The sequence below is a fragment of the Ursus americanus genome, chromosome 25 (genome assembly GCF_024610735.1).
Source record: "Ursus americanus isolate L20-20 chromosome 25, mUrsAme1.1.p, whole genome shotgun sequence".
NCBI lineage: Eukaryota > Metazoa > Chordata > Mammalia > Carnivora > Ursidae > Ursus > Ursus americanus.
In genome coordinates, this window is record NC_142151.1 from 27,045,587 (window position 1) to 27,069,013 (window position 23,427).

Here is a 23,427-nt window from a genome sequence, read left to right on the forward strand (position 1 = left end):
AGAGAAACCACAAAGTAATTGCAATGAAAACTTCCAATTAAAAAGAGTATATCAGGAAATATTACATAGTAGTCACTGATCCTTGTCATATTCTGCAGACAGGAAGAGTGAGCACTCCTGATGGCAGGGGTGTGGGTTCTTCGGGCAGGTACTGTTTTGCTCTCAGTGTCCTTTATGGCCCCATCTGAGCTCATCATTGGGGAAGATGCTGTTTTTAAGAGGTTACACTATTTTGTCAGATTATTTCCTATTAGGTTGAATGTAGAAGTCTGAGGATTGTTTTAAGATTAAATAGTCACAGGCTATTATTAGTCAGGCTTGAGGTTTATTTAACAATATATTTTCCCATTAATATTAGGTTTTTGAACATTTCCTTCTTGTTACTAGTGTAGTCCAACTTCTGTATCTTGGAATTTCTCTTTCCTAGTAGCCCTTCATACTCTGCTAGTCTGCATTTAGTTTAATGGCCCATCCTGAGATCGCAGTTTAATGGCATCTGTGTTGGGAATATTCTAAATATGAACTTGCAGTGGGTAGGAAAATGCACAAATAATTTATTCCTTGTCTCCATAATTAACGTGATGTTTCCAGTCACCTCCATAATGAACATGATTCTCCCTTTAGTTGAGCAGAAATTAAACTGTTCCATCTTTGGCATATCGAAGAGTATTAGGATTTTAGACATATTTGTTTGAGGTCAGAATGGTGCTGCTCCTAAAGGGTAGACTACAGAGTTTCCTAACTTTTTATAACCTTGGTCATGCAAGGTAGGGACTATCTCGGAAATATTCTATTCAATCTATATATCCTGAATACCACTGGTTCGTCAATGAGAGTCAATTTATAACATCCATTATGCTAATGGAAAACCCATAGTTTCACATATGAAAATCCATTTATAACATCCATCGATTAGCAAAGCCTCAGGTTTTAATGGAAGATAATGATACCAGAAACATTTATTGTTGGTATGTTTGGAATGCAGGCTTTCTGATTAAACACCAGCTGAATACATCTGAAGAGCAAATTCTAAATCATGGCAACTGACAACCATTAGAGGATAAAGGAAGGTAAGTAATACATACGTGCACATTTATATCACATGATGTACACCAAAGTATTTTGAAGTAAAGTAGGGTAGTAACAAATTCAAACCGATTTAACCAACATTTAATACACTATTCAGTATTCAATACTGCGGATAAGTAGCAAAAAAAAATCAAACTACGTTAATTTGATTTGAAGGCTCACATAATGGAACAATCTAGTACAGGAGGAGAAAAGGGCCAGAAAAATGCTTATTTAAAAATTTCACAGTTTGTACTTTACATCCTTTTGCTTATATACAATGTTATAGATCTTTGTTTATTTGATTAGGGGTTCAGCTCCATTTCTCTCTCATTTTCTTGGTCACAAGATGACTGCCTTCAGCAACAAGGATCATATGCTTTCTCATTCACATCAAGAGGGAGAAAGAGAGTCACATCACACAATCTGGGGGCAAAAGTTCTATGATTGGTGCTCAATCCCAAACCATTTCTGGCCAAGGGAACATCATGGGTCAGGATTAACCTGACCGGATTAACTTTGGGACAGGGGTGAGGTTAATTCCACCCAAACTTCTCAGATGTGTGCTGCACAATGTGGGTAGAGTGGAACAAATTTTGAGAAGGCAAGTGTCCACTACAATCATTTTCAAAGCATATAAAGACATAAAAATTATATTATTTTCTTGTTGGAGTAAACAAAACAAAACCTAACTCTAAACATAGGTAATAAAGACTGATCCCATAGTTGATGTTTCATGGTTGACAACTTTCAAGCTCTCATCCGTTCCCTCTTGCCCCACATCTGGGAAGGCTGATAAGAAAGCCTGGGTGCTCCCTTCTTTAGTGCCAGTGGGTAATTCAAGCCACATGAGCCCTGGCTCCTGTATAAGAATTTTCACCCTAGTATCATGCCTTAGCCACCATAAAATCCCCAAAGGCCAGTCTTGTTCCCAACCTCCCTGTACCCCCTCCCAGCCATTTTGGACTTGTTTGGGAAGCCTGCCCTGCTCTTCCTAGAAAGTCTCATTATGTGACTAATAAACCTTCTTACACCCTCTTGGTGCGTGTGTGCTATCAGAAATCTTGATACGTAAACCACATTTTAGGAGGGCATCCATCTCATTTCTGTGGGTGACTGCAACAGCATATACACTGCGACAGTAGGAAGTTGTAGTGTTTCAGTATTCTTATCAGCAAGTGTACCACCTTCCTCCTGAATCCCCTACCTCTTGGAATAGCACCAGAAACCTGGAATACATCTTCAGTTCTTTCCTATATTTTTGCTGCCTACATGCCTTTCAAATCCTTTTTGCCATTTTCATGACTACCACTTCAACTCAGCCTTCCATAATTCTTCCTTCTAGTTATTTTATCAGTCTTCTAACTGGTTTCTCTGTTTTTCCAGAGAAAAACCTGTTTCCTATCTAATATTCCATCCCATGCACTCCTGCTGAAGTAATACCCCCCCCCAACCTCGCTTAATCAATCCATTAGTTTTCCATTGCCTTCAGAATAGATTTCAAACTCCTTAGCAGTTTATAAAATTCTCCATCCATCTTGACCCATCTATTGTTCCTACTTCCTTTGCCACATTCCTCTGCATCACCACCTTGGCTTCCGCTATACCCACCTACACACTATACTTTCCTCCACAGTTCATAGGCGAGGAGATACATACCAAGGTACATGTGCTTTTGTCTGGAACACACCTTGCTTCTTCTCAGCTTGGCCAATTCCTACTGATTCTTCAAGACTCATCTTGAGCATTACATTTTATGAGAAGTACTTCCTGTTTAATGCAGGTTGAATAAGGTGCTCCTCCTCCACATTTTAACAACTTGATTTCGGGCTTGTTATTACTCTATTTGATTGTCTATATCTTTCTCCAAACTTGATCCTCTTGAGGGCAAGAAACCATGTTTCTCAGCTCAGAAGGTCACAATCTACTAGGGTAATCAGCCTGCAGCCTGCAGATACATACATATTAAAGATAAATAATAATACAAGATGGCTTATGAAAAATACCCTGCCAAGCAATAGAGCTATAAATTCTAATACACTTAAGTTCTAAGGAGATAAGTGGCACTATGGAGAATTTAGGACCTTCACACATTGCTAGTGGGAATGTAAAATCATAGTGCCACTTTGGAAAACAGTCTGGCAGTTTCTCAAAAGGTTAAACATAGAATTAGCATATGACACAGCAATTCTACTCCTAGGTAGATATACCCATGAAAATGTTATCTTGACACAAAAACTTGTGTATGAACGTTCATAGGAGCATTATTCCTAATAGCCAAAAAAGTGGAAACAACCCAAATGTCCACCAACAGATGTATGGATAAATGGACTTCGAAAACATGATGCAAAGTGAAGGAAGCCAGCCAGAAAAGGCTACATAGTGCATGATTGCGTTCACGTGAAATGTCCAGAACAGGCAAATCAAAAGACATAAAGCGGATTAGTGCTTGTCTGGGCCTAAAGGGCAGGAAATAGGAGGATTGGGGAGTGACGGACAAAGGGTATGAGGTATCTTTCTGAGGTATAAAATTGTTCTGAAGTTGATTGTGGTGATGGTTGCACAATTCTGTGAATATACTAAAAACCACTGATTGTATACTTAATAAAAAAGAAAAAACACAGATACTGTGTGAAGGGGAGAAAAACTTCATGGAGGTGGTGAAATTTGGATTCAGTGATGAACAAAATGATGTGAAAAGCAGAGGCAGTGTGCTGTAGTGAATAAACAAATCCTCTCAAACCTGGCTTTGAATTCTGCTCTGCCACTTGGTCAAATTACCCTCCCTAAGTCTTTATCCTTTTTTTTCTCTTTATCCTTACCTAAAAGGTGAATATATTAATATAATTATTTTGGAGGATTAGTGTGATGATAAATCAGATAATAGATTTAAAATATTTAGCTAGGCACATGAGACAATTATGTCAGGCCCATAGCAAGTGTTTGATAAATATTAGTTTCTATTATTATATGTCTATTTAGTATTGAATATTGGATTAGGTGGGACAGAGGAAACATACAGATATTTCAATGAAAACTCTCAGAAACTCATCTGAGGTTCCAGCTGAAAGGGATATGAAACACAAAATGATATAAAGGTAACTGTACTCAGTTTAAGAAACATTTATTGAATACCTTTCTTCTAATCACTAAATACTGTGATATTGCTGCATATATAAAGACAAATGAGAAGTAGATTGAGAGATATACAAATGAAAAGCGGTGGTGTACTAGATAGGTAAATAGTTTTGGGTAAGGAAGCATCATATTTGCTGTAATAGAAACTTGTTCACTGTGTACACGAGGATGGCGGACAGAAAAAGTGAGTGTAGAAGAGTGACATTTGTGCTCAATACTGGAACTACTCCCTAACAATGTAAGCCTGCACTAACTGGAGAATTGTTAGGATTACTTGCTGACATTTTCCACCTTGAGTACACAGCAGAGATTATTAAAGGCTTGAGCCAATTTTGTTCAGTGGAAAGATGAGAAAAATAACATCCAAAATGTTAAAGAATGTCTGTTATGCGGTGACTTGAATATTGCAGAGACTTATGCTCAAAGGTCCCAGATTACTTGCCTTTCTCACTAGACTATAAACTCATTGAAGGTAAACATCTTAAGTGTATCTGGTCCATTCTCCCATTGCCATCAGGCCAAGTATATATTTAATGAAAAATTGTTAAATGAACGTCCCTCAAATCCCTCCCCTGTCAAAGATGGAAGAGTCTTTAACAAGTGACCAGCCAGTTGACTGCTTCTCTTTAACAGTTACTGACACTTTGAAATGGACCCCCCAAAAAATATCTATATAATCATGCTTCCTTTCAAATAAAACCCTGAAAGTTATGTCATTCTCTTTTCTTTTTCTTCGGGAGACATTATTCGACTGAAGACTCGGAAAAAAGTGGGTGGCTTGGCAGCTGAAAATAAACTGTGAAACAGAGATGGCATGTATAAATTGCTGTGATCTGGCGTTGAGGCCAAGTACAAAAATAATTCTTGAGTAGTCTTTGACTGATGTCCTATGTGCTGGGCTTAGGTGCATTCCGGTGCTTGAGAGTTCAGATACGCAAAGATGAAATGGAATAGTTGTCCCGTCAACTGTTTCTTGAGCACTTACTACTTGTCAGGCCTTTGGCTAAATTCGTTTTTTACTGAACTCCGCCTGGGGGTGGTGAAAAGATCAGGCGGCTCTTCTCAGGAACAATCCTACAGAATCCCAGACGGGAGTATCATTTTGGGGATGGTTTTATTTGCATGCATTAGGCATAGAAATTGGGCCACTCACAAGAAACGAGAACCTATAACTAACAGGACGTAACTCCTGCGTCATCCCTTTTCAGAAGGCAACCGCCCCCCCCCCCCCGTGGACTCGTCAAGCCATTGGAGGCGTGGCTCTGAAGATGGGGCCCTCAGCTCGGGCCACGTGACGCGCGTGTTGGCGTTGAGTGACAGCCGCAGCTTTGGGCGGGCCTTGGAGGAAATCAACTTCCGGGGGCAGAGGTGTTCGAAGCCGGGTGGTGCGTGGGCTAGCCCAACTTGTGCGGCTGGGGTCGCGGTCCCCCCCACAGATTTAGGGTCGTGCCCGGGGTGTGCGCGTGCGGGGCCGTGTGCTGGGTGGCTCACCTGGCAGCGTGGGTGAGCGGCGCGGCGGCGGCGGCGGCAGCCAGAGCGGGGAGCAGGTAAATGGACGCTTGCCTTCCGGGCCGGGTCTGGGGGCCGGGGCCGCGCGAGGCCGGCGGCGCGCCCCGAGGCGGCCTGGGCGCGGGCGGGGAGCGCGGCCAGGCTTCCGCTACGCGCCGGCTCCGGCCTCGCCCCGGAGGTCGCCGGGACCGGGAGTCGGAGGCGTGACCCGCCTCGGGCTGAAACGGAACCGCGCTAACCCGGCCGCTAGTGCCGACCGATACTTTCTCTGCCGGCTGGTTTCAGCCCCTGAACGTTCCAGAATCGAATGTTTCCGAAAGTCTACGGACAAGTACACGTGATTATTGTGTCACCGAAGCTCCCACCGAAGGGAGACTTAGATCCTTGCCGAGTTTTCACCGATGGCGCCTGATTTATGTTTCCCCCTTCTACTTTGCTGTCTACACCGTGGTAAAAGCTCTGCGACGTCCGTCAGCCACATTTCCTTGTAGTTACTCTGGGCCACATGTTGCAATACAAGTGGCATTTTGGGATTAAGGCCGGAGCCAGTAACTTTCCAAGTGGTGAGGCATCCTTCATCCTTATAAGTGCGCCCCCTTTCCCCACAATAAAGATGTTTCCTCCATCTGCCCATGGTGTGTACTGTGGTGGAAAGCTTTGGACGTGAAACCTATTTCTGGCTTCGCTTTAAGGAGTGGTAACACTATTAAAAGCAGTGGTGGGTGTTTTTTTGGTAGGCTGATGTTGCTGCTGGTACTCTCACTTGCTTCCATGATGGGAGTTGGGGCAGAGCCTGATTTCCTGGACGGTGAAGTCCTGGCCACAGCTGTAGTTGACTCAGCAGCCCCGTAAGAATCCCGACTCCTTTTCTTCCCTTCCTTTCCGAACTGTACAGATCCTGATGCCACCTTCCTTTCCAAATATTTATCCGGGCGGTAGTTGGGTGATGACTCTTGGGAGTAGTGTTTGCATGTTCCTTGGTGGAGTGATTGTCACCCTACAGTTTAAGGCAAAATACCCGAATATTTAGTTGGGTGGAAGAACAGGGAGTGACAATAGATTCACTTTGTTCTCTGACATCCGAGAGCTCTACACTTCTAGTCATCCTATTTGCCCTGTGCTACAATTTCTGTTAAATACTTACTGTACCTGTTAGGTAAGTGGAGCACGGGAGAGGCCAGGGAGAGTGCACCTGTGTGGTGCTGGCTAGCCAGAAAATTGTGTGGTCCACCATCGCCCTGGTTACAAAGTTGGCTGGCTAGGAAAGTTGTTCTGTGGGCTTGGAAATCTTAGTATGAATTGGTATCCTAGCAACAGGATAAGCCAAATGAAATAAACATAAAGAAAACAGTGATGGAAGTTACAATTTACCTCTTTTATTACATGGAAAAATATGTCTTCTTATTGGAGTAATAAGCTCAAAACTTAGAGCGTTTTGTAATCATCTTGATACTTAATACCAGTCAAAAAGGAACTGCAGAGTCATCATTCTTATTTTTGGTGACAGTTAAAAAAAAAAAAGAGCTGATGTGAAGGTTAAGTGCATAAGTAGGAATTTGCCTAATAAGAGGCATTTTATCTTGTACCCCTGGCTGAGGATGTATGATTTATAAAGTATATAAGATTGTTATAAATAACGAAAGCTATTTGAAGGTTTATTATATTTCTCTTAATAGAATTTGGGGTGGCGTGCATTGTACTGGGTGAGACTATTTCCATCAGTAAATTGGAAGGGGAGTGTTAGGTAACTTGTTTCCAAATTCTGGCTCATAATCACAGTGCTGTTTTATCAACTTGTTCCTTGTGACTTTTGGTCTTTCTTGTAAACTCATCAAATTTTGTTATTTTCTGTTCAAACAGCGGGAACTTAATGAAAAAGGCAACTCTCTTTAGATTAATTCTTCATATCAATGTCTGTTTATTCTTATTGATAAATCTTGACGATAAGTTGGTTTTTTTGATTTACAATATTTCTGAGGATTTCTTGGTTTCCTCAGTCTCCCCTACCCCCAAACCCAATGAGATGGGTTTAGATCATTTAATTTGATGTGTATTTTTCAAAAAGGGCATGTCCTAGGTCCTGTAAAATTTAGTTTTTTTGATATATAATTTATAATTAAAATTATCATTGGATCAGAAGTTAAATGCAGATTTTTGACTGTGAGAGGGTTGACGCCCCTAACCCTTGAGTTGTTCAAGGGTCAGCTGTATTTGATTTTCTTGTCTGGTTGCACTGGCTGGGACCTCCAGTATGATGTTGAAAAGGACAGGTAAGAGCAGGCATCCTTGCCTTGTTTTTCATCTTAGTGGGTAAGGCATCAGTCTTTTACCATTAAAATTAGCTTTAAGTTTTTTGTAAACAGTTTTCATCAGCTTGATGAACTTTTCTTAGCTTCTAGTTTGCTGAGAGATTGTTTTTTTTTTCTTTTGTGTTTTTTAAATCATGAATAAATATTGTATTTTTTTTTCATTGTGGAAATCATAGTTGTATAGAAGAAAATTGGGAAATAATCCGGTGGGAAAAAAGCTAACCCGTTTCTGTTAATATGAAATAACCTCCGCTAATATTTTGCTGGCTTTTCTTTCAGTCTTTTTATTTTACAAACATTTTAAAAACAGAACTGTAAATATTGTTTTTTATGTTTTTCCCTTTTCACTCAGCATTACATTATAAGTGGTTACTATGTCATGAATTTTTTGAGAACTTGGTTTGCAAGTTCTTGATTTATAGTTAAGATGGTTAGGTTTTCCCAATTAGAATTAACATTAAACATCTCTTTGTACATAACTGTGGTAAGATTCTTTTAATTGATTTTTAAAACTGTGGTTATTACTCAAAGTGCCTGAAATTTTTTCAGATTCGTAATATACACTGCCTGTTTCATTTGGTGTTCTTAGAACTTTTCCTCTGGGTTATTTATGGTAATAAATTTTGGAGCAAGATTTCTTTTTTTTTTTAAGATTTTATTTTATTCATTTGAGACAAAGAGGCAGCGAGAGAGGGAACACAAGCAGGGAGAGTGGGAGAGGAAGAAGCAGGCTCCCAGCAGAGGAGCCCGATACGGGGCTCGATCCCAGAATGCTGGGATCATGCCCTGAGCCAAAGGCAGACACTTAAGGACTAAGCCACCCAGCCACCCCTGGAGCAAAATTTCTGAGCATCACTTTAAGGTAGAATCCTAGAATTTCATAAACTCATATCTAGTTCAAACCATTTTTTTATAGGTTTAGAGTCTAAAATAATTAAATGATTTTTCCACCAACATTGTTATTTTGCTGCCAATGATCTAGATAGAATTCCTGATGCATTTTGTGTCATGTCAAATACTACTCATGTTCTACTTTGCTAAGAATTACAGTCTTTGAGTCTAGCATGATGCAGATACTCTATATGTTGTTTTATTGAATTCCAACCACTACCTGTAGGTAGCTAGTATTTTTCCCATTTCATAGCCAGGGAAATTGAGTCTCAGACAAGTGAGCAAACTTATCCAAGATTGTGTTAATAGTTAGTGGTAGAGCTGGGGTTTGATCACAGATCTTCCTGAATCTTTTTTTGTTCATAGACTACACTACCAACACTGAGTTCTTGTAAGCATTTTGTATATATTGTGTTTGTTCTAAATCTGTCTTAATTTTGATGCTTAAAATAAACTCATTAAACAAATTAATAACTCAACATGAGACAATATCAGTCACTTCTAAAATGTTTACCCAAATTTATGTCTTTTTATATTTTTAAATTTTAGACATTTCTTTACCTGTATCATCTTTCCTTCTCTGTCAAATCCTCAAAAAGTAGTACAAAGACTTTTGTTTGCTATATGCCATAAAATCCTATTAAAGAATTAGGGATACATTTAGGACACCTGGGTGGCTCAGTTGGTTAAGCATCTGGCTTCAGCTCAGGTCATGATCTCAGGGTCCTGGGATCAAGTCCCACATTGGGCTCCCTGCTCAGCAAGGAGTCTGCTTTTACCTCTCCCTCTGCCCCTCCTCTCCACTCATGCTCTCTCTCTCTCTCAAATAAATAAATCTTAAAAAAAAATTAGGGATACATTTAATGTTACTAGCAAGGGATACAATGATTTTTAAAATTTTGAAATGGGAAGCATTTTTTAAAATTACAGGTTTAATAGATGAAGAATAGAGATGACGTCACTCACTTTAAAACGCAACATATAATAATTCTCGTAAACCTGTTTTCCTTAGAAGGATGTGTACATTTTGGTGTTTACATAATGCAGTCCAAACATAGAGTCATATAGACTAAGTATATGAATGAAATAACCACTGTTTTTGGGGCGCCTGGGTGACTCAAGTCATTAAGCGTCTGCCTTCGCCTAAGGGCGTAATCCCAGGGTCCTGGGATTGAGCCCTGCATCGGGCTCCCTCTGCTGGGAGCCTGCTTCTTCTTCTCCCACTCCCCCTGCTTGTGTTCCTCTCTCGCTGGCTGTCTCTCTCTCTCTGTCAAATGAATAAATAAAAAATCTTAAAAAAAAAAAAGAAAGAACCACTGTTTTATGAAGTGTGATATCACTTTTTTCTGGTGTTCAGAGACAACTGACTTTCTGTTCCCTTTGCTGACCTTGCTATCATTGACCATATGTATCTCTTACCCAAAGTAGGCCTAGATAATGGAGAGACCAGCCAAATAGCCTTTTATGTTGTGTCCAACCTTGTGGTAAGAGAGGGTCTGGACAATCATTTCAAGACTCTTGACTTCTATATTATGAGAATTCAGAACTTCTGTAGTTGTAGTAGACAGTGTTGCAGTATTATGCAAGACCCATTAATCTGTGCATGTGCTTCACTGATGGACAGGGGCTTGCGTGAATATTACTAAAAAGCTACATCAATACAAGATAGTTAACAAAAGTGAGAGTATTGTTATTTTAATTATGAATTTGATAAAGAATTTAAGATGAGGTTATACTTTTTATTCATTTTGTCAAAAATTGGGTATGAAAAATTGAAAATAAGCCTATGATACCTGAATGGCATTAAATGGGCCACCTGCCCTGAATCACAAGACAAATTGAAATGAATATTTATTTTTTTTTTCTGCAGAGTGGGAAGAAAGTGTTTGTTTATTAATTGCTGATGGTTTTCATGAGGCATTTAGATATTTTAGGTTTCTTTTGTCTGTTATGCAGAAGAGGTACATTTTATTAATTTCCTTTTAGGACTAGCTTCTGCTTAAAGTGACTGATGTTGTAAAATATCTCTTGCTTATTTAGTATATGTGATACCCCCCCCCCCCCCGTCATATTAGTTAAGGATACTTGTTGAGTACATTTTGTTGCAGGAATCTTTTGTAGGAGACTGTCTTCATTGATGCATTGAGCTTATTTTCTGTAGTTCTAAAGTTAGGTGTTATTGATCTTCTCTTTTTATCAACAGGAGAAGAAAGGAGTGCCACAAGGTTATTCTCAGTGTCACAGTCATGAACAAAAAAAGTGATTTCCATATGATTGATGAGAAGTCCTCTGATCACTTAGAATCTAATCAGATTGCAAAATGTTTTATTGTGTGATTCCTACAAAATGCTTAGGAGTAGAAAATCTTATAAACAAATGAGACAACATATACATGAAATTTTTGGATATATTTTTTCTCCCACGTATCATCATAGTTACTTTCATCTGATCAAAATAATTCAGCAGTTGTTCAGGTGGTGAATTGGGAATCATAAGCTTGGATCTGATTCTTTAATCAGCATATACTCTTTTTCCCACTTTATAAAACGTTTCAGAATCTATCTGTTGGTGATTGTGTGTGTATGTGTATGTGTGTGTGTATGTCTGTATTTTGGGAGGTACACTTTGGGAAGTAAACTTTGGGAAGTTTTTGGCCATTTTATTTCTTCAAATATTCTTTTTGCCCCTTTTTCTCACTCTTCTGGGACTGCTATAGTGCATATGTTGGCATGCTTAATGGTTTCCCACAGGTCTCTGAGGATCTGTTCATTTTTCTTCATTCTTTTTTCTTTCTGTTCCTCAGATTGATTAGTCTCAATTGAGGAAGCCCCCAAAAATTGGCCTGTGGGTTGGTTTGTCTAATACGTATTGAGTGTATTGAGTGTATTTACTAGTGTATAACACACTATGTTAGACATACAGAAAAGAAACAGAGGCATTTAGAAAGGCAAAGAGCGATCAAGGAAGAAATAGACACGAGCTTTACCAATAGTAACTAAGTTGGGAGTTACAAAGGAGGAGTTATTGATAGGCTGAGAAAGAGGGGTTGGGATACTAGAAGTTTCAATAGATGTGAATGGCAGGTTCAGTGGGAAAGATAGCCTGCTATAAATAGAAGGATACAAACTTGTAGTAAGAAAGTGAATTTTAGAGATTAAGATCCTGGAATTGAGGCAGTTATGTCAGTATCACAAATATCATAGTGACTACCTGTGTTTATGGACCAATTACTGCCATGATATTTTGTGATATATATATATATATATAACAATATATAATAGAGGCAATAATAGTAGCCACAGTTTTTAAGTATCTGTAATGTTGCACTGCACTTTCAAACATTTTTAAAAACACTTCTTTTTGATTATTTTTTTATTGAGGTGAAATTCACATAACAATTAATCATTTTAAAGTGTATAACTAGTGGCATTTAGTGCTAGTTCACTATTGTGATTAGTGCTGCTATGAACATTTGTATACTGGTATTTGTGTACTTGTATTCAGTTTTCTTGGGCATCTATGTAGGAATAGAATTGCTAGTTAATGTGGTAGTTCTGTGTTTACCATTTTGAGAAATTGCTAAGCTATTTTCCCAAGTGGCTGTATATATTATATTCCTACTAGCAGTGTATGAGGATTCCAGTTTTTCCACATCTTAATCAGCACTTGGTATTTTCCATTTTTTTTGGTTATAGCTTTTCTAGTGGATGTGAGCTGCTACCTCATTGTGGTTTTGATTTGTATTTCCCTAATGATGAAACTGAGCAATGTTTTCAGTGTTTTTGGTTATTTTTATATCTTTCTTGGAGAAGTGTTTATTCAGTTCTTTTGCTAATTTTAAAATTGGGTTGCTTATCTCTTTGTTGTTGAGTTTTAAGAGTTCTTTATATATTCTGGATACTAGACCCTTATTAGATATATGATTTGCTAATGCTTTCTCCCATTCTGTAGATTGTGTTTCTCCCCCCCCCCCTTTTTTTTTTAAAGATTTTATTTATTTATTTGAGAGAGAGAAAGAACAGGCAGGGGGAAGGGACGGGGGGGGGGCGTGGAGAGGGAGAAGCAGACTCCCCACTGAGCAGGGAGCCTGATGCAGGGGTCAATACCAGGACCCCGAGATCATGACCTGAGCCGAAGGCAGATGCTTAACCAACTGAGCCACCCAGAAGTCCCTGTTTTTCCTTTCTAGATAATGCCCTTTAATACACAAAAGTTTTAAATTTTGATTCAATTCAATTTAGTGAGTTTTTCTTTTGTTGCTTGTGGTTTTGGTGTCATATCTAAGAATCAGTTGCCAAATGAAGGTCATGAAGATTTGCCCCTGTGCTTTCTTCTAAGAGTTTTATAGTTTTAGTTGTTGTATTTAGGTCATTGATCCATTTTGAGTTAACTTTTGTTTATCATGTGAGGTAGGGGATCTATGAAATTTTTTAAAATATATTTTTATTAAATATTTTGTGTATTTTGCTGCTACCTCCTTTGTTTAGTTTACAATATGTTTATGAAATTTATGTCAATAACATATAACACTAGTTTTTTCATTTACACTGCTTTATCATATTGAATGGCTTTTACTAATTATTAATTTCATCTCTCTAAATGAAGTTTTAGATTATTTCTTTTTTTGCTATTTTAAACAACATGGCCATGGATTTTCATCTTCATCTCTGATGCACATGAAGGAATTTTTCTAGGGTATGCCATAGAATTTGCTGGTTCTTACGGTAAGCACATTTTCAAGTTAGAGATTACTAAATTATTCTCCAAAGCCATTGTTCCCGTTTTTTCTCTCACTATTAATATCTGAGAGTAGCTCTTCATCCTTGCCAGTACTTGGTATAATTACTTTTGTGTTTTTTGCTAATCTGATGGATATAAATCTCATTGTCACTAACATATCTCTGTCACTGGTTACTAGTGAGATTGACCATTTTTCCACATATTTATTGGTCACCTGGGTAATTCTGTGAATTGTCTCTTCATACATCTGTCATTTTAGTAGTGTTTTAGAAGAGAATGGTAGTAAACATGGATGTTCAATACTCCATTTAACTGGAAATGGCTCCTACTCATTCTGGTTTTGGAGGCAGGTACTCAAGGCTTCTGCTTATGAGGAAACCTTACCTGACCTTCCAGAGAAGTTTAGATTCCTTTTTCCCCTCAGTCTTGGCAACACCTGTGTGGTTGCATGTGTTTTTACGCTTATTTCTCTCTCTTTGCCAGACTGTAAGCACAATGAGGCAAGGGCCAATTTTGCTTACTGTTGTATCTTTAGCACCTAGCAGGGGTTTTGAACATCAGAAGTGCTAGTTAATATTTGTCGAGTTAATGAACAGAAGGGAAAATGAATGATGAATAAGGGGAGCTGATATATAAGACATTCTGAAGAAGGAGCCAAGGCATCTGAGGAGATGAAAGCATGGGGATAGGCGTGAGATCTCAACACTTTTAAACTTCTATTGTAGTTTACATTATGCGTTGGTATTTTCTTTCCTAATCTAAGACAGTGGCTTTATTGATCATTATATTCTTCAGTTGCATATATTTGGTTTTCATTAAATAATTATTGGGTGAATGAAAATCAGATCTTTGACTGACTTAAAGAGTTTTTAAAAAAGATTTATTTATTTGAGAGAGAGAGAGCATGGAGGGGAGGGTCAGAGGAAGAGGGAGAGAGGGTCTTTAAGCAGACTCTGTGCTAAGTCCAGAGTCCAACGTGGGGCTCGATCTCACGGCCCTGAGATTATGACCTGAGCCAAAACCAAGAGTCAGACACTTAACCAACCACACTACCCAGGCACCCCTGACTTATAGATTTTTAAGAAATGGATGCTCTAAACTTTGGATTGTTGATAGTATACTATTCTGCATATTGTTTATGAAAATAGTTATCCCCAATATATTATTGGTGTACATTATTTTACTTGTACTTTGAATGTAAGGCATGTCTTTTGCAAATAGTACCTGATTGGATCATACCTTTTATCCATTCTCCCAATTTTTGCCTTTTGATTAAAGTGTTTAATCCATGTGTATTTATTGTAGTCACTGGTAAGATATGACTTAATGCTTGCCATTTTAGTATTTGTTTTCTGTATGTCTTAAGTGGATTCTTATTTTGGTTCCTTAATTTCTCTAGTACTGCTATCTTTTTTATTAAACAGATATTTTCTACTGTGCCATTTTAATTCCTTTGTTTCTTTTACTATGTATCTGTTGAGTTATTTTCTTAGTGGTTGCCTTGGGGATTGCAAACAATATCTTAATTTATGACAGAGTTTTTGGTGTTCCATTGGATTAATACCAACCTAATCTCAAATTTACACAAAGTTTGCTATTATGTAGTTCTATTTCTTCCCCTCCTCAGTGCTACTGTTGCAAAAATTACATCTTTCTACACTGTATGCCTGTCAACACAGATTTGTAGTACTTGCTTTGTGCAGTTGTCTTTAAATCAGATATGAGTTAAAAGAATTATGAACAAATATGCCTTTATATCTATTTTTATATTTGCCTATGCAGTTACTTTTACTGGTGTTCTTTATTTCTTTATGTAGGTTCAAATACTGTCTGTTATCTTTTCATTTCAGCCTTTAGGATTCCCTTTAATATTTCTCACAGATAAGAATTATTGGTGTTGAGTTCTCTCTGTTTTTGTTCATTTGGTTAAGTCTTAATTTCTTCCTTTTTGAATATTAGTTTTGCTGGATATAGAATTCTTGGTTGACGGTCTTTTTCTTCCAAAACTTTGAATGTGTCATCCCACTGCCTTCAGGCCTTCATGGTTAAAAATCTTATCTTGGATTCTTTGTATGTGATGAGTTGCTTTTCTCTTGCTGCTTTCAAGATTCTCTTTGTCTTCAGCATTTGAAAGTTTGGTAATGACACATAGAAGTGTGGATCTCTTTAAGTTTGCCCTAATTGGAATTGTTGAGCTTCTTGGGTGTGTAGAATAGTATATTTCATGAAATTTGTGGAGTTCTGTAACATTATTTCTTCAAATAGTCTTTCTGTCCCTGCTCTCGTCTTTCTCTCCTTTCTGGTACTCTCATTATGCATATGCATATGTTGGTATGACTGATGGTTTTCCATAGGTCTTTGATGTTCTGTTCATTTTCTTCATTCTTTTTTCTTCCTTTTCCTCAGACTGGATGATCTCAAATGACCTATCTTCAGGTTCACTAATTGCTTCTTCTGCCAGCTCAAATGTGCTGTTGAGACCTTTTGGTAAATTTTGTGTTTCAGTTAGTGTACTTTTCAATTTCAGATTTTTTTTTGTTTCATTTTTATAATTCCTGTTTTTTATGAGACACTGTTGTCATAATTTCCTTTTGTTATTTAGGCATGGTTTCCTTTTGTAATTTGAGACTATATCTATGAACATTTATAAAGTAGTTGGTTTTAATGTCTTTGTCTAGTAAGTACAATGTCTGGATTTCCTGAGGAATAATTTCTATTGACTGCCCTTCCCCCCCAATATATGAACTACACTTTTTTATTTCTTTGCATGTCTCAATTTTTGTTGAAAACTAGACATTAAAAAATATATATTATATGACATATAGTATATGTAATTACATATTACAATCAACTAGTGCAATATATATATAATACATATATATAATATATATAATACACGTATGTGTATATATACACGTATGTATATACATACATGTATGTATATATATGTACATATATATACATATATATAATACATGTATGACATGCAAATTTTGGATATCAGATTCTTTCTCCTCCTCAGGGTTTGTTATTGTTGCTGTTTGTTGTTGTTACTATTGCTGTTTGCTTGTTTAATGACTTCGTGAACTCTCTGTGGATTCTGCATTCTTTATCTTGTCCTGTGTGGTCACTGAGCATTATTATCTGTTATGTTATTTAGTTTTTTATAATTGGGTCCATTTAAATAGAGGAAATCTTCAGTTAAGGTTTATTATACATTATGATTAAAAAGTTCATTGAATTGTCAAAATGATTATGCCGAAAGGGGAAAGTAAAGAAGCATTTATTGAACACTTACTACGTGCAATACCATAACATATTACTTGCAGAAATTGCATTTTCTGGTTAATGAGATTTCCTAGTAAATAAAGACAATCAGAAGCCAAGTGTTTTTTGCTTTGGTGAGAATACTTGTGGATTTTAATGCCTTAGTAATTGAAAGTACCTAAACTCAACTTCCCCACCCCTTTACCCCTGAGTATTTAACTGACTGGCTTAGCATCCTATCGTACCTGAGAGTCATAATTGAGAATATTCCAGTGCTATAGCAGAGATTGGGATGATTGTTACCTTTAAACAGTTGACAAGAACAGGGGTTAAAATGTAATTGTATTATATCTTTGGGTTCTTAGAATGTGAACATATGTGGGTTTTTGTATTTTACTTAATTTTCATCACCTTTCAGTTTGAGGAAGACATTAATGGTTTGCCAATGTTGTAAATGATTACTAGAGATGCTTTTTTATATTAGTCTGTCCTGAGGTGCATTTATTTCTCTTTGCAGTGAAGCATACTGACATTTCTTTGAGAAATAATTCTGTATTTCACCATTCAGAATTCCCAAAACAGGTAGTTTCAAGTTGTCACACTCATCATGAATTTAAAAATGTAAAAGACCTGTTTTGTATTACTCATTTTTCACAAGGGAGTGTCAAGTTAGGTATTTCCAAGATGCATCTCTCTGTTTTCTTTTATTCCTCTTATTATGTTTGAATCATGTGTAGTTTTGGGCCAGGTATTTATTTACTTACCACCAGACAGAAATGCCATGTTTGGGTGGTGTATATTGCTGCCAAAGGCTCACCATAAAATTGTTGAAGGTGTTAGAGTGGGTTTCTAGAAGTATAGCTAATTCTTCTGTGGTGTTTAGTTAATATAACATACAAAAACACCAACCAAAGACATGTGTACAGAATTAAAGAAATACTTACATGCAATTAAATGAACTTAGTAAATAAAACTTATGAATGTCTGTGCCATCACCCAATAGCTAGCATTTTTTGGACTTGATTATATATCTACTCATAGAGGAATAGCATCCGTTGACATTTCTGTAGGATTCTGACAATATGACGTATAAAAAATGTTTGTAGTGCTTAGATTGCCCTATGGGGAAGCCTTGGATTTTTAGCTAAAATGGTGGAGAGGGAAAGTCCTTCAAATGTTGCTCATAAAGGGTCAGGTTTGTCAGGGATATACTCAATTTAAGTGTGCTTCGGACACGAGGATTATGTTTTTCATTAGCACACATACTGTGTTTTTCTGGAAGAATTAGTTTCTATGCATTGCAAGTCTTTCATAGATAATTTTTTTCTCGATTACTTAGTAAGTATTGGAAGTGAAAAAATTGTAGGTGATTGATACTAAAGTTAGGATCAGATGAAAAAAATGATCTTGGTGATGATAGTGGTACTTTCAATTCAAGAAGAAATTAAAATTAGTGATTAGTACAAGTTTATATCATCTTGGAAAAAAATGAGCAAAAGAGTCCTTTATGTGTTTCCCTTCGGAAACAAGTCTATTTCTGTTAAAGGGCACAATTAGCAGATTAAGACCTTTGATAAATGAATAAACATGGGTTTAATAACTCTCAAAACTGAATTTATAAAAGTTAAAATAATGGACAACTGAGATATGTTAGGAAGCAAAATTCAGTTTAATAGAAATCTTTACTGAGCCCTGATTATGTTTTAGGTAACTGTACTAGCCACTGGAGGATACAGAAATAAATGTTACTTGGTCTTCAAGAACCTAACAGTCAAGTAGGTGGGAGTAATATAAACTAACACATTGCAGTGACACATATATTAAGAAGGAATGGGTTTCTGAAATTTGACATAGGGGCATGTGGGAAGACCCTGATGAAGCTGGGGATATTGAACCCCTAAATGCATTCCTCATTTGGGTGTGTTACTCTGGCCCATTTACTGAGTGACTCAAAAAACTAGTTTTTAGTGGTACCCAGAACAAGAGAAGGCTTTGCAATAGGTTCAGGTGTCTGTGCAAGCTGCTCTGTTGCTAGGGTCATATAATCTAGCAGATCTAATGGTGTTTGAAGTGTCACTGGCAGACAGGGATGCTATTTAGAGCCTTTATCAGGCCCCAATAAATAAACCATAGTGCAGATCTGTAGGATTTAGACCAAAGCCTGCCCTTCTCTGCCTTTCTGAGAAATAGCTGTTGGTTTGCTTCTGGGTCTTAGAGTCTGCTTAACTGTGGGCCACCGAGTTACTACGTGACCTGAGCTGCCCATTACTAAGTGGGTGGTTATCTGACCCACCAAGCCATAAAGTTGAGCATACACAGCAGCACTTCATCATCAAATGGAAGCAGTATGTATGTGATCAGGCCTCAGTAGGCCCTGAAGACACAATAAGTTACAAGAAGAAGGGGCTCAAATGCCCACAGTCCCTACTCTGCTGGTATCTTCTTTTTTCTGAGACTGCACCTATGGCTTCATTGGAAGTTCCCTAAGGTTAATTGACAGGAAGAAAAGACTCAGATGTGGTTTACACATGGTTCTTCATGATGTGCAGGTACCACCTGAAAGTGGGCAGCTGCAGCCCTGTGGCCCCTCTTTGGGGTATCCCTGAAGGACAATGGTGAAGGCCAGTCCTTCCAGTGGGGAGAACTTGGGACAGTGCACCTGGTTGTTCACTTTGCTTGGAAGGAGAAGTGGCCAGATGGCTGATTGTATTGTTTCATGGGTTATAACCAGTGGTTTGGCTGGATGGTCAGGGACTTGGGAGGAACATGATTGAAAAACTGGTGACAAGGAAATTTGGGGAAAAGGTATGTAGATAGACCTCTCTGGACAAAAAAAAAGTGAAGATATTTGTGTTCCGTGTAAATGCTTACCAAAGAGTGACCTCAGCAGAAGAAGGTTTTAAAAATCAAGTGAATAGGATGACCCATTTTGTGGATACCACTCAGCCTCTTTTCCCAGCCATCCCTGTTATTGTCCAGTGAGCTAATGATTAAAATGGCCATGCTGGCAGGGATGGAGGTTACCCGTGGGCTCAGCAACATAGACTTTGACTCATCAAGACCTGTCTGGTTACAGCCAATGCTGAGTGCCCAATCTGTCATCAACAGAGAGTAACACTGAATTCCTTATATGACACCATTCCCTGGGGTGATTAGCTAGCTAACTGGAGGAAGGTTGTTTATATTGGAGTACTACCATCATGGAAGTGGCAGTGATTTGTTGTTATGGGAATAGACACTTAGTCTAGATACGGATTTGCCTTCCCTACATGCAGTGCTTCTGCCAAAACTACCATCTGTGAGCTTACAGAATGTCTTATCCACCATTATGGTATTCCTTAGAGCATTGCTTCTGATCAAGGAACTTATTTCAGAGCAAAAGAATTACAGCTTGTGGGATTCATTGGTCTTATGTTTCTTACCATCCTGAAGCAACTGGCTTGATAGAATGGTGGAATAGCCTTTTGAAGACTTAAGTTGCAGTGCCAGCTAGGTGTGTCAGTTTCTTAAAGCACTGGGGTGAGGTTCTTAAGAAGGTTGTATATGCTCAGAATTAGTATCCATTATATGGTGTTGTTTCTCCCATAGCCAGGATTCATAATAGGTTCAGGAATCAAGGGGTGGGAATGGAAGTGGTTCTGTTCACTATGACCCCTAGTGACCCGTGAGCAAAATTTCCATGACTTTGTGCTCTGCTGGCCTAGACATTTCAGTTCCAAAGGGAGGAATGCTTTCACCAGGAGACACAATAATTCCATTGAATTGGAAGTTAAAACGGCTGCACTGCCGGTTTGGCCTCCTCATGCCACTGAATCAGCAGGCAAGGCCACTGCTGGCTGGGGTGACTGATCCAGACTACCAAGGGAGAAATTGGACTGCTACTTCATGATGGAGGTAAGGAAGAACATGTCTGAAATACAGGAGATGCCTTAGGGCATCTTAGTATTACCGTGCCCTGTGATTAAGGTCAATGGAAAACTAAAATAACCCAGTTCAGGGAGGACTGCTGATGGCCCATACTCTCAGGAACGAAGGTTTGAATCAGCCCATCAGAGAGTCTTAACCAGCTGAATTGTTTGCTGAAGACAAAAGAACTACAGAATGGGTAATGGAAGGAGGTAGTTCTAAATACCATCTACAACCATGTGACCAGTTATAGAAACAAAGTCTATAATAGTCATGAGTATTTCCTTTTGTTATGAATATGTTTGTGTGTGTATGCACACATATGGATGGCAACATATGTAAAATATCTTTTTTTCCTCTCATTTCCTTATTATGTAGCATAAGATGCATTGAGTGTATACATAGTATTTTAAGTAGTGTTACTTTTCCATCATAGTATATAAAATTTGAAATATCAAGAAGAGTAAACCTAATTCGAGGACTTTTCCTTCTCTTCTAAGGAAGAGGTTAGTGTGTTTCCAGGTGTACACAGGATAGTTGTAGCATCTTAGGTATAATTAAGACCTTGTTATTGTCTTTATTTGGAGATTAAGTGTGGTTTAAGGAGATGTGTACCGGTGCTAAGTTGACTAGGGATGGACTTGTGATGGTTAATTTTGTTTCAAATTGGGGCAAGGGCTTTTATTGTTTCCTGTCTCACATTTAGGTCTTTAATCCATTTTGAATTTGTGTGTATGGTGTAATAAAGTGTTCCAGTTTCATTCTTCTGCATGTGGCTGTCCAGTTTTCCCAGCACCATTTGTTGAAGAAGCTGTCCTTTTCCCATTGGATATCCTTTCCTACTTTGTCGAAGATTACTTGATCATATAGTTGGGCGTCCATTTCTTGGTTTTCTATTCTGTCCCATTGATCTACGTGTCTGCTTTTGTGCCAGTACCATACTGTCTTGATCGCTACAGGTTTGTAAGATAACTTGGAAGTCTGGAATTGTGATGTCTCTAGCTTTGCTTTTCTTTTTCAGGATCAGTTTGGCTGTTTGCAGTTTTGAGATTCCATACAAATTTTAGGATTGTTTGTTGTAGTTCTGTGAAAAATGCTGTTGGTATTTTGATAGGGACTGTATTAAATGTGTAGATTGCTTTAGATAATATGTGATATAGAGAACAAAGGCAAAAAACCGAAATACAGATAAAATTAAATTTACTTATAACCTGCGCCTATGGACAAAATACTTAAGGCAGGCAGAGTATAACTTTCTTCCAGGAACTCCCAATCTTAATGTTAATGTTTTGTTAGTGGGAAAAACAATCTTAGCTTGACAGTAGGTAGGCCTCCAGGATCCTAGAGTCTTTAGCATGTGAAAGTCTATTTGGAAACTTCCCTTTGTTGTTACTGCCCCTGACTCCAAAGTATAATCAGTTGCTTCTCACAATCCCGGGGCAACTCTTTCTGCCCTCAGGTACTGTCCCTGTGCTTTAATAAAACAACTTTTTTACACCAAAGACGGCTCAAGAATTCTTTCTTGGCCATCAGTTCTGAACCCCAACATTTCTACATCAGTATAGATATTTTAACAATATTAGTTCTTCCAATCTATGAGCATGGAATGTCTTTCCATTATTTGGTGTCATCTTCATTTCTTTCATCAGTGTTTTATAGTTTTTGGAGTACAGGTCTTTCACCTCTTTGGTTAGGTTTATTCCTAGGTATCTTATTATTTTTGGTGCACTTGTAAATGGGATTGTTATCTTAATTTCTCTTTCTGTTGCTTCATTTCTGGTGTATAGAAATGCAACAAATTTCTGTACATTGATTTTGTATCCTGAGACTTTACTGAATTTATTTATCAGTTCTAGCAGTTTTTTGAATATAGATCTGAAGGTTTTCTGTATGTAGTTATGTCATGTGCGGATAGTGAAAGTTTAATTTCTTCCTTAATGATTTTGATGCCTTTTATTTCTTTTTGTTGTCTGATTGCTGTGGCCAGGACCTCCAGTACTATGTCAGATAGAAGTGGTGAGAGTAGACCTCCTTGTCTTATGAATGACCTTGGGGGAAAAGCTCTCAGTTTTTCCATATTAAGGATGATGTTAGCTGTGGGTTTTTCATATATAGCCTTTATTATGTTGAGGTATATTCCCACTAAGCCTACTTTGTTGAACATTTGTATCATAAATGAATTTTGTACTTTGTCAAATGCTTTTTCTACATCTATTGGGAGGATCATGTGGTTCTTATTCTTTCTCTTATTGATGTGATATATTATGTTAATTGATTTGCAAATATTGAACAACCCTTGCAACCCAGGAATAAATCCCACTTGATCATGGGGAATGATTTTGTAAAATGTATTGTTGGATTTGTTTTGCTAGTATTTTATTGAGGATTTTTGCACCTGTGTTCATCAGGAATATTGGCCCATGGTTCTTTTTTGTGTTGTCTTTATCTGGTTTTGGTATCAGGGTAATGCTGGCCGCATAGAATGAATTTGGAAGTGCCCTTCCTCTTGCATTTTTTGAAACAGTTTGAGAAGAATAGGTATTAAGTCTTCTTTAAATATTTGGTCGAATTCACCCATGAAGCCATCTGATCCTTTTGT

The 23,427-nt window shown here is 37.8% G+C and overlaps 1 protein-coding gene and 1 long non-coding RNA gene across 7 annotated transcripts in view; one reads left to right on the forward strand and one right to left on the reverse strand.

The window, feature by feature from the left end:
* Window positions 1-910: 910 nt before the first annotated feature.
* Window positions 911-5,835, reverse strand: LOC123801675 (uncharacterized). Its single transcript, XR_015721663.1, has 2 exons — window positions 5,698-5,835; window positions 911-3,016 (listed from the first exon to the last, which is right to left on the reverse strand). It is a non-coding gene; the product is annotated as an uncharacterized LOC123801675 (long non-coding RNA).
* CCDC91 (coiled-coil domain containing 91) overlaps window positions 5,614-23,427 on the forward strand; it is a 311,062-nt gene continuing 293,248 nt past the window's right edge. For 5 of the 6 annotated variants that reach the window (XR_015721662.1, XM_045811835.2, XM_087855733.1 and 2 more), the window contains exon 1: window positions 5,614-5,753. The gene's annotated coding sequence lies outside the window, so the exon portion shown is untranslated. Of the gene's footprint in view, window positions 5,754-6,150; window positions 6,279-23,427 lie in introns of those variants that run through there. The other variant, XM_087855732.1, reaches the window with a different exon arrangement.